We start from the raw sequence: 26,742 nt of genomic DNA on the forward strand, positions 1-26,742 counted from the left end.
AATAAGTGCTACTAGCATCATCCTGGGCAAGAATCCTTTAACATATGGATATATGGGCTAGAGAGATGGCTCAGTGGTTAAGAGTGCTTGCTGCTCTTTCAAAGGACCCAAGTTTGGTTCCTTGCATGTAGCTTCAGTTCCCAGGGGACTTAACACTAATGGTCTCTGAAAGCATCTGTACTCATAATTGCACACTCTCACACAGGCACACACATAATATAACTAAAAATACAATGAACCTTAAAAAAAGAAAGATATGGGTCTTTGAAAGCCATTCAAGATCCAAACTCAGGAAGCTGTTCTGAGATGTAGCACTGGAGATTCTATAGTGTTTGTGTGAGGACAGATCTCATCATTTCTTTTTTTTTTTTTGTTTTTTTTTTGTTTTTTCGAGACAGGGTTTCTCTGCGGCTTTGGAGCCCGTCCTGGAACTAGCTCTGTAGACCAGGCTGGTCTCGAACTCACAGAGATCCGCCTGCCTCTGCCTCCCGAGTGCTGGGATTAAAGGCGTGCGCCACCAACGCCCGGCAGATCTCATCATTTCTATGCTCCAAGAGGGAACTCTGTATTGGATAGGTAATTTAACTTGTCCTGCACCCTGAGCAGGGAAATGAGGCTAAGAAGTGAAGTAGCTCCACCTCAGTCATCTCAGTTCCCACCTGAATTCACAGCTCACATACTGGTTTTGATGTCATCTTCCCACTTTTTAAAATGGGTTTTATTATATTCTAAATTTTGGTAAATAGTCTGGTCTATCAACTCACACCTCTGTTCTTGCTCCTCAAAGGAGGATAGAACAATTGTCTCCTATCTTCTCCATGGCATCCATTGCAGATTGCAACACAACTAGTGACAGCCTGGGGGATGACAGTGGTCCACATGTCAGTCTTCATCCGAGTTACTGGGACCCATGTACTGGCAGATAGCATCATAGTGGAGCTCTACAACCTGGTTCTCTCTCCCAAGTTGCACCAAAGCTTGACTCTGCACGCTGTCCCGACTCAGAAGAAGTCCCACCTGAGGAGGAATGGGGAGAGTCAGCAAAGGCAGCCTAGATCCTCAGTGATCTCCAGAGTCATTTCCAGGTGTGGGGACTCACCTTTCCAGCATGTGGTCCCAGCACCACCATCACACGGTGACCCTCTCCCTTGGGAATCAGGGTTTCCAGCATGTTTTCTGTCACGCCTACAGATGAGGTAGAAAGAAATGAGATCGCTGGGCGGTGGTGGCGAACGCCTTTAATCCCAGCACTTGGGAGGCAGAGGCAGGTGGATCTCTGTGAGTTCGAGACCAGCCTGGTCTACTAGAGCTAGTTCCAGGACAGCCAGGGCTATTAAACAGACAAACCCTGTCTTGAAAAAAACAAAACAAAAAAAAACAAAAAATAAAAAAAGAAATTTTTTGGAGGAATTCCTTAAATGTGCAAGACTGAGTATCGTTATGATTTTGTTTTTGTTTTTTGAGACAGGGTCTCTTTGTGTAGCTTTGGAGCCTGTTCTGGAACTGATTCTGTAGACCAGGCTGGCCTTGAATTTACAGAGATCTGCCTGCCTCTGCCTCCCGAGTTCTGGGATTAAAGGTATGGACTACTACCAGCCAGCTTCTTTATGATTTTTAAAAAATGATATATGTATGTATGTATGTGTATATCTGCCCATTAAATAATCTCCTCTCCTCTGTGTGTGTCTTTCTTTTTTCTACTTCTTCCCTCATTCTCTCTCTTTATTGAGATACACTCTCTTTATGTAGTTTGGACTGTCCTGAAAGTCACTGAGTAGGCCCCATGCCCTCTGAGTGCTGGGATTAAAAGCATGCACCACCATTCCTGGCTTTAATTTTGTTTTTTTAAAAAATCTTTTAGAGGGTTGGAGGGATGGCTCAATGGAACAAACACTGCCTGCTCTTTCAAAGAACCCAGGTTCGATCCTCAGCATCCACAGGGCTCTCCCAACTGTCTGTTATTTCAGTCCCAGGGGATCTGATACCCTCTTCTGGCCTCCAGTAGCACTCACTGGATCCGTGTGGTGTACAGATAATACATGCAAGCCGAACATTCATGCAAACAGAATAATAAAATGACTTTACATTTTTTGTGTGTGTGGGGGAGTATACTTGTTACATTGCCTGTGTGAAGGTCAGAAAACAAATTGTCCGAGTCAGTTCTCTCCTTTCATGTGGGTCCTTGTTTTTATTTTGCTCTTTTGCTTTTTGGTTTTGGAGGCAGGATCTCATGTGTGGTTTGAGATTTGATATGTAGCTAAGGATGACCTTGAACTCTAGATCCCCCTTGGTTTTAAGAACTGCTGATATTACAAATGTACAGGTGTGATCCCATAAGACACTACACACTGCATCTTCCAAGCATATATATATTGCTTAACTGTATTTCCATCCAACTGGTCCAGAAATCTTTAGCCAGGAAGAACCTTGAACTTCTGCTCTTCCTGCTTCTGCCTCTCAGTTGCCTAGACTACAGACTTGCCACTAAGGCCAGCAAGACCCTTTTTATCTTTTTTGTTTGTTTCTCTTTTTCTGAGACAGAGTTTCTCTGTGTAACAATTCTGGCTATCCTGGAACTTGTTTTATAGAACAGGCTGACTTTGAACTCACAGACGTCTACCTGCCTCTGCCTCTCCCGTGCTGGGACACACTTTGTCAAAGTCAAGAAACCAGATGCTGGAGAAAAGATTCAGTGGTTATGATGAATGAGTCCATTCAATTCACAGCACCATATGTAGCTCACAACCATCTGATGTCCCCTTCTTTCTTCAATAGGCACCGCACATGTGCACATACACACATACAAATAAAAAAATAAGTCTATTTGGGGCTGAGAGATGACTCAACAGTTAAGAGTACTTGTTCTCCAGAGGACCTGGGTTCTCTTCCCAGAAACCACATGGTGACTTACATCCATCCATAACCCCAGTGCCAGGGGATCTGACCCCCTCTGCTTACTTCTGAAGGCTTCTACCATGCATGTAGTTCACATGCATACATGCAGGCAAAACATTTATACATACACATTTTTAAAAATTTTTCTTGAGCTCTACATTTTTCTCTGCTCTCCTCCCTGCTTCTCCCTTCCCCTTATATCCTCTCCGAAGGGCCCCATGTTCCCAATTTACTCAGGAGATCTTATATTTTTCTACTTCCCATGTAGATTAGGTCCATGTGTGTCTCTCTTAGTGTCCTCATTGTTGTCTAGGTTCTCTTGGGTTGTGATCCTCTGTTGAGAGTTCTTTGTTTAGATCTGTACTCCAATTTTTTTATTGTATTAGTTGTTCTTTTGATAAACAATTTCTTGATTTCTTTGTATATTTTGGAGATCAGCCCTCTGTCTGATGTGGGGTTGGTAATCTTTTCCCATTCCATAAGCTGTTTTGTCTTGTTGACCATGTCCTTTGCTTTACAGAAGCTTTTCAGTTTCAGGAGGTCCCATTTATTAATTGTTTCTCTCAGTGTCTGTGCTGCTGGGGTTATATTTAGGAAGTGGTTCCCTGTGCCAATGCGATCAAGTGTACTTCCCACTTTCTCTTCTTTAAGGCTTAGTGTGCTTAAATTTATGTTGAGGTCTTTGATCCATTTGGACTTGAGTTTTGTGCATGGTGATAAATATGGGTCTATTTTCATTCTTCTACATGATGATATTCAGTTGTGCCAGCACCATTTGTTAAATAGACTTTCTTTTTTCAATTTGATATTTTTTGCTTCTTTGTCAAAAACCAGGTGTTTGGCCGGGCGGTGGTGGCGCACACCTTTAATCCCAGCACTTGGGAGGCAGAGGCAGGTGGATCTCTGTGAGTTCGAGCCTGGTCTACAAGAGCTGGTTCCAGGACAGGCTCCAAAACCACAGAGAAACCCTGTCTCGAAAAACCAAAAAAAAAAAACCAAAAAAACCCCCCCAAAAACCAGGAGTTTGAAGGAGTGTGGATTAATATCCAGGCTTCAATTTGGTTCCATTGGTCCTCCTGTCTGTTCTTATGCCAATACCAGGCTGTTTTCATTACTGTAGCTCTGTAGTAGAGTTTGAAGTCAGGGATTGCAATGCCTCCAGACGTTCTTTTATTGTACAGGATTGTTTGGGCTATCCTGGGTTGTTTTTTTTTTTTTTTGCTTTTCCACATGAAGTTGAGTACCATTCTTTCGAGGTCTGTGAAGAATTTTGTTGGGATTTTGCTGGGCATTGCATTGAATCTGTAAGATTGCCACTTTTACTATGTTAATTCTGTTGGACTCTAGCGTCCAAACACCGAGGAGGAGTCGCCCCCAGAGACCACCTCACACACCACAGCCAATGCAAAAGCATGAGGATTTTATTAATTCTGTCATGACAGGGTCCCCCAGCATTCGGGAAGCCGAGAGACCTCGAATAGCTTGCACAGGCTACTTTTAAAGGAGAAGGCCACAGAAGCAAGGGGGGTTGTGATTGGCTTATTCGAAAGGGCTATTACCAATAATTGGCTGGAGAGCTGTTGCCAGATCAGATGAGGTAAGAGGTCATTTTGACCCCGTTTCCCAGGGGACCGAACCAAAGCATACGTATATGGGTAATTGTTCAGGAACTGAGTACGTGTGAGTATAGCTGTCAGGTCCTTGGTTCCCGGGGAGGAGGGGAAGCACTATGGCACAGAGGCTGAGAGGACTCAGAATTGTCAAAAATGGCTTCAGGATTGTCTTAAAGTCTTACAATTCTACCAACTACCAACCCAAGAGCATGGGAGATCTTTCCACTTTCTGGCATCTTCTTCAATTTCTTTCTTTCTTTCTTTCTTTCTTTCTTTTTTTTTTTTTTGGTTTTTCGAGACAGGGTTTCTCTGAAGCTTTGGAGCCTGTCCTGGAACTAGCTCTGTAGACCAGGCTGGTCTCGAACTCACAGAGATCCACCTGCCTCTGCCTCCCGAGTGCTGGGATTAAAGACGTATGCCACCATCGCCTGGCCTTCAATTTCTTTCTTCAAAGATTTCTCTTTACCACTGTTCTATATCATCAGCCCTTTTTAAAAATGATTTATTTAGGGGTATTGAGATGGTTCAGCACGTGTGGGCACTTGCCACCAAGTCTGACAATGACCTCTACAAGCACACCAAGGTACACATACCCCCTCCCCAAATATACACAAAATAAATCAATGTAAAACTTTATTCTTTTTTGGGACAGGATCATGCTGTGTAGTCTTGGATGGTCTGATTATTAGATAGTGCAGGCTGGGCTTGAACTCCTAGCAGTCCTTCCTCTGCCCCCTGAGTGCTAGGATTACAGGTGCGAGCCACCATGTATTATTTCCTTCTGTCCATTCATCCTTTTTTCTCAGTGTGTGTGGGGGAGGGGTGTCAAGACAGGGTTTCTCTGTAGCTTTTGGAGCCTGTCCTGGAACTCACTTTGTAGATCAGGCTGGCCTTGAACTCACAGAGATTCACTCGACTCTGCCTCTGAATGCTGGGATTAAAAGCATGTGCTACCACTGCCCGGCCACTCATCCATCCATTTTTATGCCTTTAATTTCTCCAGAGTAGGCCTTGGCACAGGGTGCTAGAAATGACACTAGTTTTTCTTTTTATGCCCTCACCTGTACCTGCAGGGGTCTTGCACTAGCCTCCCTTTGTGCCCTTGATACACTCCTGTGCCCGTCCCTTCCTGCTTTTACAGCCATGTGTGACACAGATCCTCAGAGGGTGTTTGGAGGTGTTTTTATTTCTGTGAATGTTTTGTGTTTGCATGTAGACCTGTACCAAGCGCTGGCAGAGCTCGCGGAGTTAAGAAGAGGGGTGTTAGAACTCTGGCAGTTCAAGGCCACTTGTCTACAAGTGAGTTCGAGAACAGTCAGGGATACATACTGAGACTTTGTGTCAAACAAAAACAACAACAAAACTATTTTAAATCATTAAATAAAGTAATTAAACTGATACGAAGGAGCCCAAGCTGGTGGGGCCCTTGCCTATGGATTCGTGGCCTACTGTACAGAAAGAGAGAAGTCTGACAGTAGAAAGTGTTTGCTTAAATTGAAGTGTGATGTCTTCTCCCTCAAACCTGTTTAAAGGCAAATGATTAATAAATTAAATTGAGCTGGACATGATGACCCATGCCTTTAATTTTAGAACTCAGAGTCAGAAGAAGGTGAGTCTCTGGAGGTTCCAAGCCAGCCTGGTCTACATAAGTAATCAGTCAGACATACGAACATACAAATGAGACCTTAGCGCTCTCTCTCTCTCTCTCTCTCTCTCTCTCTCTCTCTCTATATATATATATATATATATATACATATATATACACACACATATATATATATGTATACACACACACACATATATATACATACATACATACACACACATATATAGTTTTTTCGGAGCCTGTCCTGGAACTTGTTCCATAGACCAGGCTGGCCTTGAACTCTGAGATCCACCTGTCACTGCCTGGAGCTGGGGTTAAAGGTGTGCACCACCACTGCCCGGCCTTCAAAAAATATTTTAAAAAGGTAAAGACAATCCAAGGGCCTCCTCTACCTCCTGGTTCCTATTTTAGCGAACATCTATTTACTTATCTATTACTTATACCATTAATAATATTGAGAAATTAAGGTTGTGTTTTTTTTTGTTTGTTTGTTTGTTTTACCCAGGAACTCGTGACAATCTTCTGCCTCAGCCTCCCAAGCGTTAAATCACCCCAGGTGAACAAAACTTCTGACAATCCTCTATCATTGAAACTTGAAAACAGCAGTTCTGAACCTGTGGGTTACACCCCATTTGACAAGCCTCTGTCTCCAGAACGATTTGCATTACGATTCCTAATGGTAGCAAAATGACGTAATGAAGAAGCAAGGAAACTGATTTTATGGTGGGGGGGGGTCACCACAGCACGAGGAACTGGATCAAAGGGGCGCAGTTAGGAAGCTTGAGAGCCACTGCAGGGAAGACTACACTAGGATAACCTAAGGCCTCACCTCCTAGGCTTTTGTCCTGAAGTATACCCACTTGGCCCCACCTAGGAACCTAACAGACAATCACGGGCCCTCGGCTCCCAAATATCGGCTCTCTGCCTGCCCAGGCCCATGGGAGGCTAAGGCTCCCCCAGTAAATGGGCAGGGTTTCTTGGTTTCGTTTTTGCCGCGCAGGCGCAATGTGTTGCAACAAGCTACAGAAGCAACCCCTTGGCCTCCTCTACCACCGGCAGAGGGCGTGTATCCAGTAGCTCCTGGAGCTATAGGAGTTTGAGCTTGTGCAGGACAATTTAGCCTTGGACCCAAACGTGGGGAGAACACTCACGATTCCTCAGTCAGAAGATCTAAAGAATCCCCTCAAGATAGCACGAGCGGCTGAGCATGATGTCTCATGCTTATAATTCTAGCACAGCAGGCAGAGAGGCAATAGGATTGCCACAGGTTCCAGGCCATCCTGGTCCACATTCACGTAGCTAGTCAGGGATAAACGGTGAGACCCTGTCTTAGAAGAAAAAAAAATATCTCAGGGAGGCAAGAGGATTGTCACAACTTCCAGGCCATCCTGGTCCACATTCACGTAGCTAGCCAGGGATCACAGTGAGACCCTGTCTCAGAAGAAAAAAAATATCTCAGGGAAGCTGGGCATGGTGGCTCAAGCTGCAATTTCAGCATTTTGGAGGCAGAGACCAAGGACTGAGAGTTCAAGGCCAGGCTCAGTTATACAGGAAGGCTGAGATAAGCCTAGATTTCATGAGACCTTGTTTCAGAAGACTGTGTTGGGCTGTAGAAATGACTCAGTAGTTAAGAGCACTGGCCACTCTTCCAGAGGGCTCGAGTGTCGGTCCCAGTACCAAGGAATCTCCCAACTCTCTAACTCCAGTTCCAGGGGATCCAATGGCCTTTTCTGGCGCCAGGCATAAAGTTGTGCACAGACATACATACAAGCAAAGCAGCCATGCGCATTAAAAAATAAAATTAGTTCCAGGACATGATCCAAAGCTACAGAGAAACTCTGTCTAAAAAAGCCAGATTATGACAACAATAATAATATAAAATTAAAAAAAATTAAAATGGGTAATGGATATGCATTGGTGGGTAAAGTGCTTGATGCGCAGGTATTAGGACCTGAGTTCAGAACCCCAGCATGCATGTAAAATCTGGGCAGAGTGGTATATCTCTAATCTCAGCAGTGGGAGCTGGCAGGGGTGACAGAAGGATCCCAGGGGCTCAGTAGCCCACCATTTAGCCAAAGTGGCAAACTCTAGTCCAGTGAGAGATCCCGTCTCAACCACAATAGAGAGCCAGGTATGGGCTAGACTTTAGACTCTGGAAACAGGTAGACAGACCTCCGAGTTTTGAGGCCATTCAGGGCTGCCTAGTAGGACCCTGCCTCAAGCAAAGCAAAACTATGTACGGGGGCTGGAGAGATGGCTTAATGGTTAAGAGCATTGGCTGCTCTTCCAGAGGATCCAGGTTCTGTCCCCAGTCCCCACATGGCTGCTCACAACTGTATTTCCAGTCTCAGCACATCTGATGTCCTCTTCTGGTCTCTGAGGACTCTGCATGCATGTGATATTCAGACATAGATGCAGGCAGAACACCCATATACACAAAATAATAATACATTTCTTTTGGTTTTTCGAGACAGGGATTCTCTGTGGCTTTAACGCCTGTCCTGGAACTTGCTGTGCAGACCAGGGTGGCCTTGAACTCGCAGAGAATGGCCTGCCTTTGCCTCCTGTGTGCTGGGATTAGAAGTGTGTACCACCACACCCTGGCTGAGATGGCTCAGTCTTTAGAGCATTGGCTGTTCTTCCAACAGACATGGGTTGGATTTCCAGAACCCACAGATCCTGTTGAACCCCACCTTGGGGGAAAAATGAGAGGCCCAGTAGAATATGTCCATGTGAGCCCATCAATAAATTCTAATGAGCTGGGCGGTGGTGGCGCACGCCTTTAATTCCAGCACTCAGGAAGCAGAGACAGGAGGATCTCCGTGAATTCGAAGCCAGCCTGGTCTACAGAGGGAGTTCCAGGACAGGCTTCAAAGCTACTAGAAACTCTGTCTTGAAAAATCAAATGAAGAAAGAACTTCTAATAGGCTTTGTTTTAGACATATTCCCATATTCTGCCTTTCCCTCCTTACCTGCTTGTCCTAACTCTGGCCTTTATCCTCCTTGCATGCCTCGACAGCAGTTAAGAACTTCCTTTCCTCCCTACAGCTGGTAGTTGGTAACCTTTGGATAGTCCCTCTGGGCTGGTACTCCCCAAATGCCACACCTGACACTGAAAATTCATATGGAGCAAGCCAGACCGGCCATCACCCCAATCCCATAATGGCAATTAGGGACACCTCTTGAGAGGGGGGTAGACATTGGCCAGACAGTTTAAAGTAAAAAGGCCCCAAGGAAAAGCATATAGTTTCTTTTCTTTTTTGGCTAAAACCCAAAAATGTCTGGGCACCAAAGTGTTTTGGGAAACCTGATCTTGAATCTGGCTCCTAAACAATTCTAGAGTGACCCTTCCAGAGAGGAGAATAGTGAAATAAAGACTTTGCAAAGACAAATTTCTTTCTAGTCAAGAGAATAAAATTTTTGAACAGGGTGAAAACCTTATATTCCAGTTGGGCCTGTTCAATAGCTTTGTCAAGAAACTACCCTTTGGAAGGTATCCTGACTGTAAGTCAGTGGTTTCTTTACAGCCTAAGGGCCTTGACCTAACAGGGGTTGCCTATAAACATTGGAAAACAGATATTTACATTGCAGTTCACAACAGTAGCAAAATGACAGGAAGTAGCAACGAAAATAATTTTATGGTGTTTTGGGGGTCCCCACAACATGAGGTATTAAAGGGTCGCTGCAGGAGGAAAGTTGAGCAGCCCTGCTGAAAGCCATGTTTAGGCCATCACTCATAACAGTAATGTACTGCTGAAAGACTTTGGGGCACCTCAGCATTACTGCACCCCTTTCCTGGGAACCAACCACGCATACACTGGAGCTTTGAGTGCTTTCCATCCCCATTGTAGTCTTTCTTCAATAGACCTGGACCTGGAACTGGGGTGAGACGACCTGCAGGTGTTCCTCCTTGTAATCGCCATAACATTGATCAAGTAGAGTTAGCTGACCGTTGAATGAACTAGTCAAAATAGTTGACAAATGATTTTTGGACTTTCCCTTTGATTCTGTACTACCCCCTCCCTGATTTTGTGGTTTTTCCTTTAAAAGAGCTTGTAATAGACAAAGCAGGAGTCCTTCCTTCTCCTCTCGAGGCTGAGGGACCTCTGCCGTGGCAGAATAAAAATTCCTCGTGCTATTGCATCAACCGTGCTGAGAGTGTCTCTTGGGGCGACCTCCTGCTTGGTGGGGCTTTAGGGCCCAACACTGCTACTAGAGCCTCCAAATGATCTATGTATGCTTTCTAAGTTTGAAATAAAAAATCATAATAAAAGAAGAAATAATGAGAAAAGTTTGTTTTTTTAAATCAAAAGCAGTCAGTCCAGCAATGACTTGTATTCCCCTAATTTCCCCATTCCCCCTTGCTTTGATTAGCCAATCGTGTCAGATTGTGAAGTTAAGTTCCCACCAATGGGTATAATGCAATGCAGCCAACACCTCCACCTACAAAAAAAATAGCCATGTTTGCCCAGGTGTGCGTTCTAGCACTTCTTTTGCCACCCTCTCCTCCAAGAACTAACTTACCTAGCTACTTTATTTTTCCCTTTGAGTGTTCTTTTGTGCAAGGCGAGATTATTTATTGCCTGTTAATAACACCATGCATACCTATTTGGCTTGTTTTTTTTTTTCTCGAGACAGGGTTTCTCTGTGTACCTTTGGAGCCTATCCTGGCACTAGCTCTTTAGACAAGGCTGGTCTTGAACTCACGGAGATACGCCACCACTCTGAGATTAAAGGCGTGTGCCACCACTGTCTGGCGGAACCATGTAGATCAGAATGATCTGGAACTTAAAAATCAGCCTGTTTCTGCTTCCCTAGTGCTGGGATTAAAGGGGCGCACTAACATGCACAACAGCATTGATAAATTTTAAACTGTAGTATGATGAAAGCGCCAGGCCTGGTGTGTGATCTCACTAATCTTTGACAGTAAAAACAAGCATCCTCTGCTGACTTTTGACCCGCGATCAATTTTATTTTATAATTTTTGTTTTTTGAGGCAGGGTTTCTCTGCTTAATAGCCCTGGCTGTCCTGGAACTCGCTCTGTAGAGCAGGCTGGCTTTGAACTCAACAGAGATCCGCCTGCCTCTGCTTTACGAGTGCTGGGATTAAAGGCGTGCGCCACCACCGCCCGGCCACGAGCAGTTTTAAACACTGAGGTGGTATTTGAACCAGCGACTTAAGGTTCTTAAACCTGGGTTTTGGAAGGATGCCTAGCTACAGGTCACAACCACTGCGCATGTCTAGAAGCAGTTCCGGGAACCCGGAGCAAGGGTGGGGGTGGAGCTACATTATTCCCAGGACCCCGCAGCCGCAGAAAGCAGCCGACCCGGGGTCGCAGGAAAGGCCGACCTCGAGCCCGGCCGGCAACCAATCAGAGCCCACCAGGGCAGCGCCTCAGCCAATGGCCTGAGCGAGGGCCTTGGGAGCGGGTTCCAAATGGTTCGAGGGGTCACAGGAAAGCGGCGAACGTGGCCGGCGACCAATCAGAGCCAAGCGGGGCAGCGCCTCAGCCAATGGCCTGCGCGAGGGCCTCGGGAGCGGGTTCCGAATGGTTCGAGGGGTCGCAGGAAATCTGCGAACGTGACCGGCGACCAATCAGAGCCAAGCGGGGCAGCGCCTCAGTCAATGGCCTGCGCGAGGGCCTTAGGAGCGGGTTCCAAATGGTTCGAGGGGTCGCAGGAAAGCGGGCGAACGTGCCGGGTGGGATAGCGGCGTCCCGCTGGCCCGATAGTTCCATCCGCCAGCGCAGCGTGGCGGGAAGCACGCCCAGACGGGGTTTTGGGGTGAGCGGATGGTGGCCGTCTGCGGCCGAGATGCCGCTTCCCTGTTTGCCCCGCTCCTCCGCCATGGACAAGTGGAACGTCCCAAGATGGCCGCGCCCTGCAGGGGCTCGAGCCGGGCGGCGGCTCCCGAGTTCCCCCCACGCCCGACATCCATGTGGTTCAGCCCAGGCCGCCGCGATCCGCGGCTCAGATGGTCCCCTCCGGTCACACGCAGTGGTTTGGGCCGAGCTAGCGTCACAGGGCTTGGGAGTGGCTACTTCCCTGAGCACCAGGTCTTAGGGTGGGTGCGGTCCTGAGACTGCAAATATTTGAAAGGGAACACGTTGTGGAGTGACCTGGTTTTCACTTTTGAGATAGAGTCGTACACTCTATATTGTCCACACTGGCTTCTAACATCCTGTGTTGGCCAGTTTGACCTAAAACTCGAGGAGATCCTCCTGCTACCCTGCTGAACACTGCGGTTATAGGAGTGATTGACAGGGTGGGGAGGGGCTTGGGAAAATACCGAACGTTACACAGATATTTCATAAAAGTAACTTTCGTGAGCCCGGCATAGTGGCACACTCCTTTAATACCAGACTCAGGGGAGAGGGGCAGAGGCAGGCGGATATCTGAGTTTGAGGACATAATGGTTTACAAACTGAGTTCTAGGACAGCTAGGGCTACGAAATGAGACCCTGTCTTGAGTCCTCGCCAAAAACAAACAAACAAACAACAACAAAACAAAAAAACAAATAACAAAAATAGTAACAATAGGGGCTGGAGAGATGGCTCAGCACTTAAGAGCACTGGCTGCTCTTCAAAGGACTGGGCTCATCCCTAGCAGCCACAAGGTGGCTCACAACTCTCTGGAACTCCAGTTCCAGGAGAGCACTCCCCTGGTCTCTGCAGACACCAGGCACTCATGTAGGGCAGAGACATAGAGGCAAGCAAAATACCTAGAGATTTAAGAGAAATAAAACCCACCAACAATTAGCTTCATATCTTTTTTCATAATTCATGTCCATTCCCTGCATTCAGTCCTTCCCCATTCCCTTATACTTAGTCTTTCTTGTTCTTTTCTTTGCTATACTGTGTCCCATGTAAACATTTGCTTACATATATACATATATTATTGGCTACATTCCAAATATAACAGGCATTTTTCTGAGAATAAAATACATTCTAAGTTCATCCATTTTCCTGCGAGTTTTTGTTTAACTTTTTTTTTTTTTTAGCACTGAATAACATTCCATTGTTTTAAATATATTGTTGGGATTCTGGAACCCCAAAACCACCAAGAGACCACATCCAATGCAAAAGCAAAGTCTTTTTTTATTACAAGTTAAATGGGGTCCATCTGTCCGTTGGTCCACCCGCTGGTCCGATGGAGGAGGGACCCCCCAAGAGCAGCAGTGGGGCAGGGGGATAGAGCAAAGGGGGGATGGTCTGGGAGTCTTCAAGTTGCACGGACAGTCTGGGATAGGCACACCTCCAGGCTGGGGGAACCTGTCCTGAGGTAATTGGTCAGCTGCAGCTGGGGAAAGGTTGCTATACCTGGAAGCCATGGGGGAGCGGTTACTGCATTCCACCATTAACAGTAAAGCACATCCAGAGCCCGCCAGCGCCAGCTCACTTCTGATTGCTTCCTTACCAAATGGAGAATACCTGGCAATTTCTTCCCAGTAATTAAGGCAAGGCCAGGGGCTCAGCACATCCTGCTCAGTCAGGGGCCTGTATCTTGCTGGGTCTTTTCTGCAGCCTGTCACAGTTGCCAACTGGGGTGGGGAGTGCTGGGTAAACCCTTCAATACGGCTAATGAAAATTTGGTGTGTGTGTTAATGGACTAGATAGATTTCATTCTTTCCTATAGTGATTAAAGCAGCGATAAACATGGGGGTGCCAATATCTCTATGGTAGGGTATGGGGTTCTTTGAGAAATCTTCAAACTGATTTCCACAATGACTTTATATTAGCTTGCACCACTATCAAAAGTTGATTAAGGGTACTTTCTCTCCACATCCTTTCCAACATTGGTTGTCAGATTTATGGACAGCCATTCTGACTGGGGTGAGGTGGTATCTCAAAGTAGGTTTAATTTGCATTTCCTTAATGGCTAAGGATAGTGAACACTTTAAAAATGGTTATTGGTCGTTTTTGTTTGGTTTTCCCCATGCAGACCTCAAACTCAGGTATCCACCTGTCTCAGCCTCCTGAGTGCTGGGATTAAAGGCATGCGCAGTCACCATCACCATTACTACCCTCCAGCCCGTTTTTATTTAAACAGTTTCTCTACGTCCTGGCTGTCCTGGAACTCACTTTGTAGACCATGCTGGCCTTGAACTCACAGAGATCTACCTGCCTGAGTGCTAGGATTAAAGGCATGCGCCACCACGCCCAGCTCATTTGTACTTTTTGATGACTGGCAATTTTGTTTCCTTGGTATTTAATTTAATTTAATTCTTTGTAAATTCTGGCTATCAAGCAGGGCGGTGGTGGCGCACGCCTATAATTCCAGCACTCGGGAGGCAGAGGCAGGTGGATCTCTGTGAGTTCGAGGCCAGCCTGGCCTACAAGAGCTAGTTCCAGGACAGGCCACAGAGAAACCACAGAGAAACCCTGTCTCGAAAAACAAAAAAAAAAAAAAAAAAAAAATTCTGGCTATCAGCCCATTGTCTGAGGTGTAGCTAGTAAAGATCTCTGCTCTTGGCTCTGCCCACTGTTCCCTTGTAAGACTTTAAGACAATCCTGAAGCCATTTTTGACAATTCTGAATCCTCTCAGCCTCTGTGCCATAGTGCTTCCCCTCCTCCCCGGGAACCAAGGACCTAACAGCTACACTCACACGTACTCGGTTCCTGAACAATTACTCATATACGTATGCTTTGGTTCGGTCCCCTGGGAAACGGGGTCAAAATGACCTCTTACCTCATCTGATCTGGCAACAGCTCTCCAGTCAATTATTGGTAATAGCCCTTGCAAATAAGCCAATCAGAATGTTCAAAGAACAACCCCCCCTTGCTTCTGTGGCCCCTTTAAAAGTAGACTGTACCAGCTATTCGAGGTCCCTCGGCTTCCCGAATGCTGGGGGACCCTGTCATGACAGAATTAATAAAATCCTTATGCTTTTGCATCGGCTGTGGTGTATGAGATGGTCTCTGGGGGTGACTCCTTCTCGGTGTTTGGACGCTAGAGTCCAACACCCTTTGATGTACACAAAGTGTTCAATTCCATACAGTTCCATTTGTTGATAGTTTGGGTTAGTTCAGGTAATATATTAAAAAAAGTTCTTTAGGTCAGGCATGATGACACATGCCTTTAATCCCAGCACATGCTGGGGGTCTACAGTGAATTCAAGGACAGGTTCCAAAGCAACAGAGAGAAACACTGCTTCGAAAAACCCAAAACAAAAAAAAAGGGGGAAGAAGGGCTGGAGAGATGGCTCAGAGATTAAGAGCATTGCCTGCTCTTCCAAAGGTCCTGAGTTCAATTCCCAGCAACCACATGGTGGCTCACAACCATCTGTAAAGAGGTCTGGTGCCCTCTTCTGGTCTGCAGACATGCACACAGACAGAATATTGTATACATAATAAATAAATAAATATTAAAAAAAAAGGGAAGAAGAAAAAAGAGAAGAGATGAAGGAGGAGAATAAAGAAAGGAAAAAGAAAGAAAAAAATACAGACCAATTTTTTGATGAACACAGATGCAAAAATTCTTAACAAAATGCTTACAAACTGAATTCAGGTATACACTGAGAAGATTACACATTATAACCAAATGGGCTTCATCCTAGAAAGGCAACATTGTTACAACATACATAAACCAATAAATGGAATACAAACAAACTCAAGGACAGAAATTACATTAATTATTTAAACTGATGTTTAAAACACATTGGACAAGTTCGACAAGTTTTTGTGATAAAAGCTCTGGAGACTGTAGGAACAGATGGAAAACACCTCAAAATAATAAAGGTTATATACCAACATGTTATTATAGCCAACATTATATTAAATGGAGACATACTGAGCATTTCCTCTAAAATCAGGAATGAGATAAGGAAAGTTGCCCACTCTCCTCTACCTGTTTTCTACAGTGTCAAAGTCTTAGCTGTAGCAATTAGACAAGAGACATAAAAGGGGTAATAGGAAGGGGAAAAGCGACACTCTTTTCTGAGACCCACTATGTAGCCCTATGGAACTTGCTATGTAGACCAGGTGGCCTCACACTCATGGAGATCTGCCTGACTATGCCTACTGAGTGCTAGGATCAGAGCTGTGTGCCACCACACCCAGCCCATTTCCTGTTTTTAAGTTTTTGAAGAAAGAGTCTTTTGATGAAGCTCAGACTGTCCTAGAACTCATGGAAATCTTCCTGTCTCGGCTCTCAAGTGTTAGATTACAGGTATGGGCTACCAACCACACTTGGTGACTCACATCGTTTTTATGTTTGTTCATTTTGGCCAGAGAGTTCAGTTTGCCTTTGTTCAACAGTCAGCAATTTCTCTTTTCCTGGTGGTACTGGGGATGGAACCCAAGGCTTTACATATGTTAGGCACATACACCAACACTAAGCCCCATCCCTAGTCCCAATTATCTTATCATCCTGTTCTGGGGTGTTTTGACTCTTTTCAATGTATGCCATAGGCATTTAGGTATTCTTATCTGTGGCCCAGATCTAAGTCAAATACCATTTATTGCATGAATGACTTAAGCTTCAAATATGATTTAGAAGCAATAGTGTCTAATACTCTGACTTCTCTTGTTGATTTTTATCTTACACCATTAAGCAGGAAAAATGTTCAGGATTCTCAACAATAACCTTTTAAAAAAATATAATTACCTAGGGCAAGCAGAGAAACTGCATGAGTCAGAAATAGCTTTTAACCTGCAAGCTAATAATTTAGGACTAAAAGTGACTGGCTTCTTTGGAAATTAGAAGTAACCCATCCCATCTGTGGGCATAAGTCTCCATGTCTCTTCAGTGCATCATCACCTCAGTGACATTCCTGGAGGTCTGCCCTGGATCAAGGATAACGGATGTCCTACTAGAGTTCTCAGCGGGGGCAGCAGTTTTCCCTTACTCAGACAAACTACCAGAAATAAAGTGTGAGGAGGAAAGGTCTATTTTGGTTCACAGTTTTGGAGGTTCTAAGTCATGGCCTAAGCAATCTCTAGCAGGCCGTTAGCTTTCAAAGGTCAAAAATAAGTGCTACTAGCATCATCCTGGGCAAGAATCCTTTAACATATGGATATATGGGCTAGAGAGATGGCTCAGTGGTTAAGAGTGCTTGCTGCTCTTTCAAAGGACCCAAGTTTGGTTCCTTGCATGTAGCTTCAGTTCCCAGGGGACTTAACACTAATGGTCTCTGAAAGCATCTGTACTCATAATTGCACACTCTCACACAGGCACACACATAATATAACTAAAAATACAATGAACCTTAAAAAAAGAAAGATATGGGTCTTTGAAAGCCATTCAAGATCCAAACTCAGGAAGCTGTTCTGAGATGTAGCACTGGAGATTCTATAGTGTTTGTGTGAGGACAGATCTCATCATTTCTTTTTTTTTTTTTTGTTTTTTTTTTGTTTTTTCGAGACAGGGTTTCTCTGCGGCTTTGGAGCCCGTCCTGGAACTAGCTCTGTAGACCAGGCTGGTCTCGAACTCACAGAGATCCGCCTGCCTCTGCCTCCCGAGTGCTGGGATTAAAGGCGTGCGCCACCAACGCCCGGCAGATCTCATCATTTCTATGCTCCAAGAGGGAACTCTGTATTGGATAGGTAATTTAACTTGTCCTGCACCCTGAGCAGGGAAATGAGGCTAAGAAGTGAAGTAGCTCCACCTCAGTCATCTCAGTTCCCACCTGAATTCACAGCTCACATACTGGTTTTGATGTCATCTTCCCACTTTTTAAAATGGGTTTTATTATATTCTAAATTTTGGTAAATAGTCTGGTCTATCAACTCACACCTCTGTTCTTGCTCCTCAAAGGAGGATAGAACAATTGTCTCCTATCTTCTCCATGGCATCCATTGCAGATTGCAACACAACTAGTGACAGCCTGGGGGATGACAGTGGTCCACATGTCAGTCTTCATCCGAGTTACTGGGACCCATGTACTGGCAGATAGCATCATAGTGGAGCTCTACAACCTGGTTCTCTCTCCCAAGTTGCACCAAAGCTTGACTCTGCACGCTGTCCCGACTCAGAAGAAGTCCCACCTGAGGAGGAATGGGGAGAGTCAGCAAAGACAGCCTAGATCCTCAGTGATCTCCAGAGTCATTTCCAGGTGTGGGGACTCACCTTTCCAGCATGTGGTCCCAGCACCACCATCACACGGTGACCCTCTCCCTTGGGAATCAGGGTTTCCAGCATGTTTTCTGTCACGCCTACAGATGAGGTAGAAAGAAATGAGATCGCTGGGCGGTGGTGGCGAACGCCTTTAATCCCAGCACTTGGGAGGCAGAGGCAGGTGGATCTCTGTGAGTTCGAGACCAGCCTGGTCTACTAGAGCTAGTTCCAGGACAGCCAGGGCTATTAAACAGACAAACCCTGTCTTGAAAAAAACAAAAAAAAAACAAAAAATAAAAAAAGAAATTTTTTGGAGGAATTCCTTAAATGTGCAAGACTGAGTATCGTTATGATTTTGTTTTTGTTTTTTGAGACAGGGTCTCTTTGTGTAGCTTTGGAGCCTGTTCTGGAACTGATTCTGTAGACCAGGCTGGCCTTGAATTTACAGAGATCTGCCTGCCTCTGCCTCCCGAGTTCTGGGATTAAAGGTATGGACTACTACCAGCCAGCTTCTTTATGATTTTTAAAAAATGATATATGTATGTATGTATGTGTATATCTGCCCATTAAATAATCTCCTCTCCTCTGTGTGTGTCTTTCTTTTTTCTACTTCTTCCCTCATTCTCTCTCTTTATTGAGATACACTCTCTTTATGTAGTTTGGACTGTCCTGAAAGTCACTGAGTAGGCCCCATGCCCTCTGAGTGCTGGGATTAAAAGCATGCACCACCATTCCTGGCTTTAATTTTGTTTTTTTAAAAAATCTTTTAGAGGGTTGGAGGGATGGCTCAATGGAACAAACACTGCCTGCTCTTTCAAAGAACCCAGGTTCGATCCTCAGCATCCACAGGGCTCTCCCAACTGTCTGTTATTTCAGTCCCAGGGGATCTGATACCCTCTTCTGGCCTCCAGTAGCACTCACTGGATCCGTGTGGTGTACAGATAATACATGCAAGCCGAACATTCATGCAAACAGAATAATAAAATGACTTTACATTTTTTGTGTGTGTGGGGGAGTATACTTGTTACATTGCCTGTGTGAAGGTCAGAAAACAAATTGTCCGAGTCAGTTCTCTCCTTTCATGTGGGTCCTTGTTTTTATTTTGCTCTTTTGCTTTTTGGTTTTGGAGGCAGGATCTCATGTGTGGTTTGAGATTTGATATGTAGCTAAGAATGACCTTGAACTCTAGATCCCCCTTGGTTTTAAGAACTGCTGATATTACAAATGTACAGGTGTGATCCCATAAGACACTACACACTGCATCTTCCAAGCATATATATATTGCTTAACTGTATTTCCATCCAACTGGTCCAGAAATCTTTAGCCAGGAAGAACCTTGAACTTCTGCTCTTCCTGCTTCTGCCTCTCAGTTGCCTAGACTACAGACTTGCCACTAAGGCCAGCAAGACCCTTTTTATCTTTTTTGTTTGTTTCTCTTTTTCTGAGACAGAGTTTCTCTGTGTAACAATTCTGGCTATCCTGGAACTTGTTTTATAGAACAGGCTGACTTTGAACTCACAGACGTCTACCTGCCTCTGCCTCTCCCGTGCTGGGACACACTTTGTCAAAGTCAAGAAACCAGATGCTGGAGAAAAGATTCAGTGGTTATGATGAATGAGTCCATTCAATTCACAGCACCATATGTAGCTCACAACCATCTGATGTCCCCTTCTTTCTTCAATAGGCACCGCACATGTGCACATACACACATACAAATAAAAAAATAAGTCTATTTGGGGCTGAGAGATGACTCAACAGTTAAGAGTACTTGTTCTCCAGAGGACCTGGGTTCTCTTCCCAGAAACCACATGGTGACTTACATCCATCCATAACCCCAGTGCCAGGGGATCTGACCCCCTCTGCTTACTTCTGAAGGCTTCTACCATGCATGTAGTTCACATGCATACATGCAGGCAAAACATTTATACATACACATTTTTAAAAATTTTTCTTGAGCTCTACATTTTTCTCTGCTCTCCTCCCTGCTTCTCCCTTCCCCTTATATCCTCTCCGAAGGGCCCCATGTTCCCAATTTACTCAGGAGATCTTATATTTTTCTACTTCCCATGTAGATTAGGTCCATGTGTGTCTCTCTTAGTGTCCTCATTGTTGTCTAGGTTCTCTTGGGTTGTGATCCTCTGTTGAGAGTTCTTTGTTTAGATCTGTACTCCAATTTTTTTATTGTATTAGTTGTTCTTTTGATAAACAATTTCTTGATTTCTTTGTATATTTTGGAGATCAGCCCTCTGTCTGATGTGGGGTTGGTAATCTTTTCCCATTCCATAAGCTGTTTTGTCTTGTTGACCATGTCCTTTGCTTTACAGAAGCTTTTCAGTTTCAGGAGGTCCCATTTATTAATTGTTTCTCTCAGTGTCTGTGCTGCTGGGGTTATATTTAGGAAGTGGTTCCCTGTGCCAATGCGATCAAGTGTACTTCCCACTTTCTCTTCTTTAAGGCTTAGTGTGCTTAAATTTATGTTGAGGTCTTTGATCCATTTGGACTTGAGTTTTGTGCATGGTGATAAATATGGGTCTATTTTCATTCTTCTACATGATGATATTCAGTTGTGCCAGCACCATTTGTTAAATAGACTTTCTTTTTTCAATTTGATATTTTTTGCTTCTTTGTCAAAAACCAGGTGTTTGGCCGGGCGGTGGTGGCGCACACCTTTAATCCCAGCACTTGGGAGGCAGAGGCAGGTGGATCTCTGTGAGTTCGAGCCTGGTCTACAAGAGCTGGTTCCAGGACAGGCTCCAAAACCACAGAGAAACCCTGTCTCGAAAAACCAAAAAAAAAAAACCAAAAAAACCCCCCCAAAAACCAGGAGTTTGAAGGAGTGTGGATTAATATCCAGGCTTCAATTTGGTTCCATTGGTCCTCCTGTCTGTTCTTATGCCAATACCAGGCTGTTTTCATTACTGTAGCTCTGTAGTAGAGTTTGAAGTCAGGGATTGCAATGCCTCCAGACGTTCTTTTATTGTACAGGATTGTTTGGGCTATCCTGGGTTGTTTTTTTTTTTTTTTGCTTTTCCACATGAAGTTGAGTACCATTCTTTCGAGGTCTGTGAAGAATTTTGTTGGGATTTTGCTGGGCATTGCATTGAATCTGTAAGATTGCCACTTTTACTATGTTAATTCTGTTGGACTCTAGCGTCCAAACACCGAGGAGGAGTCGCCCCCAGAGACCACCTCACACACCACAGCCAATGCAAAAGCATGAGGATTTTATTAATTCTGTCATGACAGGGTCCCCCAGCATTCGGGAAGCCGAGAGACCTCGAATAGCTTGCACAGGCTACTTTTAAAGGAGAAGGCCACAGAAGCAAGGGGGGTTGTGATTGGCTTATTCGAAAGGGCTATTACCAATAATTGGCTGGAGAGCTGTTGCCAGATCAGATGAGGTAAGAGGTCATTTTGACCCCGTTTCCCAGGGGACCGAACCAAAGCATACGTATATGGGTAATTGTTCAGGAACTGAGTACGTGTGAGTATAGCTGTCAGGTCCTTGGTTCCCGGGGAGGAGGGGAAGCACTATGGCACAGAGGCTGAGAGGACTCAGAATTGTCAAAAATGGCTTCAGGATTGTCTTAAAGTCTTACAATTCTACCAACTACCAACCCAAGAGCATGGGAGATCTTTCCACTTTCTGGCATCTTCTTCAATTTCTTTCTTTCTTTCTTTCTTTCTTTTTTTTTTTTTTTGGTTTTTCGAGACAGGGTTTCTCTGAAGCTTTGGAGCCTGTCCTGGAACTAGCTCTGTAGACCAGGCTGGTCTCGAACTCACAGAGATCCACCTGCCTCTGCCTCCCGAGTGCTGGGATTAAAGACGTATGCCACCATCGCCTGGCCTTCAATTTCTTTCTTCAAAGATTTCTCTTTACCACTGTTCTATATCATCAGCCCTTTTTAAAAATGATTTATTTAGGGGTATTGAGATGGTTCAGCACGTGTGGGCACTTGCCACCAAGTCTGACAATGACCTCTACAAGCACACCAAGGTACACATACCCCCTCCCCAAATATACACAAAATAAATCAATGTAAAACTTTATTCTTTTTTGGGACAGGATCATGCTGTGTAGTCTTGGATGGTCTGATTATTAGATAGTGCAGGCTGGGCTTGAACTCCTAGCAGTCCTTCCTCTGCCCCCTGAGTGCTAGGATTACAGGTGCGAGCCACTATGTATTATTTCCTTCTGTCCATTCATCCTTTTTTCTCAGTGTGTGTGGGGGAGGGGTGTCAAGACAGGGTTTCTCTGTAGCTTTTGGAGCCTGTCCTGGAACTCACTTTGTAGATCAGGCTGGCCTTGAACTCACAGAGATTCACTCGACTCTGCCTCTGAATGCTGGGATTAAAAGCATGTGCTACCACTGCCCGGCCACTCATCCATCCATTTTTATGCCTTTAATTTCTCCAGAGTAGGCCTTGGCACAGGGTGCTAGAAATGACACTAGTTTTTCTTTTTATGCCCTCACCTGTACCTGCAGGGGTCTTGCACTAGCCTCCCTTTGTGCCCTTGATACACTCCTGTGCCCGTCCCTTCCTGCTTTTACAGCCATGTGTGACACAGATCCTCAGAGGGTGTTTGGAGGTGTTTTTATTTCTGTGAATGTTTTGTTTGCATGTAGACCTGTACCAAGCGCTGGCAGAGCTCGCGGAGTTAAGAAGAGGGGTGTTAGAACTCTGGCAGTTCAAGGCCACTTGTCTACAAGTGAGTTCGAGAACAGTCAGGGATACATACTGAGACTTTGTGTCAAACAAAAACAACAACAAAACTATTTTAAATCATTAAATAAAGTAATTAAACTGATACGAAGGAGCCCAAGCTGGTGGGGCCCTTGCCTATGGATTCGTGGCCTACTGTACAGAAAGAGAGAAGTCTGACAGTAGAAAGTGTTTGCTTAAATTGAAGTGTGATGTCTTCTCCCTCAAACCTGTTTAAAGGCAAATGATTAATAAATTAAATTGAGCTGGACATGATGACCCATGCCTTTAATTTTAGAACTCAGAGTCAGAAGAAGGTGAGTCTCTGGAGGTTCCAAGCCAGCCTGGTCTACATAAGTAATCAGTCAGACATACGAACATACAAATGAGACCTTAGCGCTCTCTCTCTCTCTCTCTCTCTCTCTCTCTCTCTCTCTCTCTCTCTCTCTCTCTCTATATATATATATATATATATATATATATATATATATATATATGTATATACATATATATACACACACATATATATGTATACACACACACACACATATATATACATACATACATACACACACATATATAGTTTTTTCGGAGCCTGTCCTGGAACTTGTTCCATAGACCAGGCTGGCCTTGAACTCTGAGATCCACCTGTCACTGCCTGGAGCTGGGGTTAAAGGTGTGCACCACCACTGCCCGGCCTTCAAAAAATATTTTAAAAAGGTAAAGACAATCCAAGGGCCTCCTCTACCTCCTGGTTCCTATTTTAGCGAACATCTATTTACTTATCTATTACTTATACCATTAATAATATTGAGAAATTAAGGTTGTGTTTTTTTTTTGTTTGTTTGTTTGTTTTACCCAGGAACTCGTGACAATCTTCTGCCTCAGCCTCCCAAGCGTTAAATCACCCCAGGTGAACAAAACTTCTGACAATCCTCTATCATTGAAACTTGAAAACAGCAGTTCTGAACCTGTGGGTTACACCCCATTTGACAAGCCTCTGTCTCCAGAACGATTTGCATTACGATTCCTAATGGTAGCAAAATGACGTAATGAAGAAGCAAGGAAACTGATTTTATGGTGGGGGGGGTCACCACAGCACGAGGAACTGGATCAAAGGGGCGCAGTTAGGAAGCTTGAGAGCCACTGCAGGGAAGACTACACTAGGATAACCTAAGGCCTCACCTCCTAGGCTTTTGTCCTGAAGTATACCCACTTGGCCCCACCTAGGAACCTAACAGACAATCACGGGCCCTCGGCTCCCAAATATCGGCTCTCTGCCTGCCCAGGCCCATGGGAGGCTAAGGCTCCCCCAGTAAATGGGCAGGGTTTCTTGGTTTCGTTTTGCCGCGCAGGCGCAATGTGTTGCAACAAGCTACAGAAGCAACCCCTTGGCCTCCTCTACCACCGGCAGAGGGCGTGTATCCAGTAGCTCCTGGAGCTATAGGAGTTTGAGCTTGTGCAGGACAATTTAGCCTTGGACCCAAACGTGGGGAGAACACTCACGATTCCTCAGTCAGAAGATCTAAAGAATCCCCTCAAGATAGCACGAGCGGCTGAGCATGATGTCTCATGCTTATAATTCTAGCACAGCAGGCAGAGAGGCAATAGGATTGCCACAGGTTCCAGGCCATCCTGGTCCACATTCACGTAGCTAGTCAGGGATAAACGGTGAGACCCTGTCTTAGAAGAAAAAAAAATATCTCAGGGAGGCAAGAGGATTGTCACAACTTCCAGGCCATCCTGGTCCACATTCACGTAGCTAGCCAGGGATCACAGTGAGACCCTGTCTCAGAAGAAAAAAAATATCTCAGGGAAGCTGGGCATGGTGGCTCAAGCTGCAATTTCAGCATTTTGGAGGCAGAGACCAAGGACTGAGAGTTCAAGGCCAGGCTCAGTTATACAGGAAGGCTGAGATAAGCCTAGATTTCATGAGACCTTGTTTCAGAAGACTGTGTTGGGCTGTAGAAATGACTCAGTAGTTAAGAGCACTGGCCACTCTTCCAGAGGGCTCGAGTGTCGGTCCCAGTACCAAGGAATCTCCCAACTCTCTAACTCCAGTTCCAGGGGATCCAATGGCCTTTTCTGGCGCCAGGCATAAAGTTGTGCACAGACATACATACAAGCAAAGCAGCCATGCGCATTAAAAAATAAAATTAGTTCCAGGACATGATCCAAAGCTACAGAGAAACTCTGTCTAAAAAAGCCAGATTATGACAACAATAATAATATAAAATTAAAAAAAATTAAAATGGGTAATGGATATGCATTGGTGGGTAAAGTGCTTGATGCGCAGGTATTAGGACCTGAGTTCAGAACCCCAGCATGCATGTAAAATCTGGGCAGAGTGGTATATCTCTAATCTCAGCAGTGGGAGCTGGCAGGGGTGACAGAAGGATCCCAGGGGCTCAGTAGCCCACCATTTAGCCAAAGTGGCAAACTCTAGTCCAGTGAGAGATCCCGTCTCAACCACAATAGAGAGCCAGGTATGGGCTAGACTTTAGACTCTGGAAACAGGTAGACAGACCTCCGAGTTTTGAGGCCATTCAGGGCTGCCTAGTAGGACCCTGCCTCAAGCAAAGCAAAACTATGTACGGGGGCTGGAGAGATGGCTTAATGGTTAAGAGCATTGGCTGCTCTTCCAGAGGATCCAGGTTCTGTCCCCAGTCCCCACATGGCTGCTCACAACTGTATTTCCAGTCTCAGCACATCTGATGTCCTCTTCTGGTCTCTGAGGACTCTGCATGCATGTGATATTCAGACATAGATGCAGGCAGAACACCCATATACACAAAATAATAATACATTTCTTTTGGTTTTTCGAGACAGGGATTCTCTGTGGCTTTAACGCCTGTCCTGGAACTTGCTGTGCAGACCAGGGTGGCCTTGAACTCGCAGAGAATGGCCTGCCTTTGCCTCCTGTGTGCTGGGATTAGAAGTGTGTACCACCACACCCTGGCTGAGATGGCTCAGTCTTTAGAGCATTGGCTGTTCTTCCAACAGACATGGGTTGGATTTCCAGAACCCACAGATCCTGTTGAACCCCACCTTGGGGGAAAAATGAGAGGCCCAGTAGAATATGTCCATGTGAGCCCATCAATAAATTCTAATGAGCTGGGCGGTGGTGGCGCACGCCTTTAATTCCAGCACTCAGGAAGCAGAGACAGGAGGATCTCCGTGAATTCGAAGCCAGCCTGGTCTACAGAGGGAGTTCCAGGACAGGCTTCAAAGCTACTAGAAACTCTGTCTTGAAAAATCAAATGAAGAAAGAACTTCTAATAGGCTTTGTTTTAGACATATTCCCATATTCTGCCTTTCCCTCCTTACCTGCTTGTCCTAACTCTGGCCTTTATCCTCCTTGCATGCCTCGACAGCAGTTAAGAACTTCCTTTCCTCCCTACAGCTGGTAGTTGGTAACCTTTGGATAGTCCCTCTGGGCTGGTACTCCCCAAATGCCACACCTGACACTGAAAATTCATATGGAGCAAGCCAGACCGGCCATCACCCCAATCCCATAATGGCAATTAGGGACACCTCTTGAGAGGGGGGTAGACATTGGCCAGACAGTTTAAAGTAAAAAGGCCCCAAGGAAAAGCATATAGTTTCTTTTCTTTTTTGGCTAAAACCCAAAAATGTCTGGGCACCAAAGTGTTTTGGGAAACCTGATCTTGAATCTGGCTCCTAAACAATTCTAGAGTGACCCTTCCAGAGAGGAGAATAGTGAAATAAAGACTTTGCAAAGACAAATTTCTTTCTAGTCAAGAGAATAAAATTTTTGAACAGGGTGAAAACCTTATATTCCAGTTGGGCCTGTTCAATAGCTTTGTCAAGAAACTACCCTTTGGAAGGTATCCTGACTGTAAGTCAG

The 26,742-nt window shown here is 45.0% G+C and overlaps 2 long non-coding RNA genes across 2 annotated transcripts; both read right to left on the reverse strand.

The window, feature by feature from the left end:
- Positions 1-413: 413 nt before the first annotated feature.
- Positions 414-9,141, reverse strand: LOC121444353. The gene is made up of 3 exons (XR_005973781.1): positions 9,087-9,141; positions 1,100-1,185; positions 414-1,017 (listed from the first exon to the last, which is right to left on the reverse strand). It is a non-coding gene; the product is annotated as an uncharacterized LOC121444353 (long non-coding RNA).
- An 8,331-nt stretch (positions 9,142-17,472) lies between these two features.
- On the reverse strand, positions 17,473-26,256 carry LOC121444341. The gene is made up of 3 exons (XR_005973779.1): positions 26,202-26,256; positions 18,183-18,268; positions 17,473-18,100 (listed from the first exon to the last, which is right to left on the reverse strand). It is a non-coding gene; the product is annotated as an uncharacterized LOC121444341 (long non-coding RNA).
- Positions 26,257-26,742: the final 486 nt, after the last annotated feature.

This window comes from Microtus oregoni, unplaced genomic scaffold, assembly GCF_018167655.1.
Source record: "Microtus oregoni isolate MIOR12 unplaced genomic scaffold, Mior012 000121F_001, whole genome shotgun sequence".
Lineage (NCBI taxonomy): Eukaryota > Metazoa > Chordata > Mammalia > Rodentia > Cricetidae > Microtus > Microtus oregoni.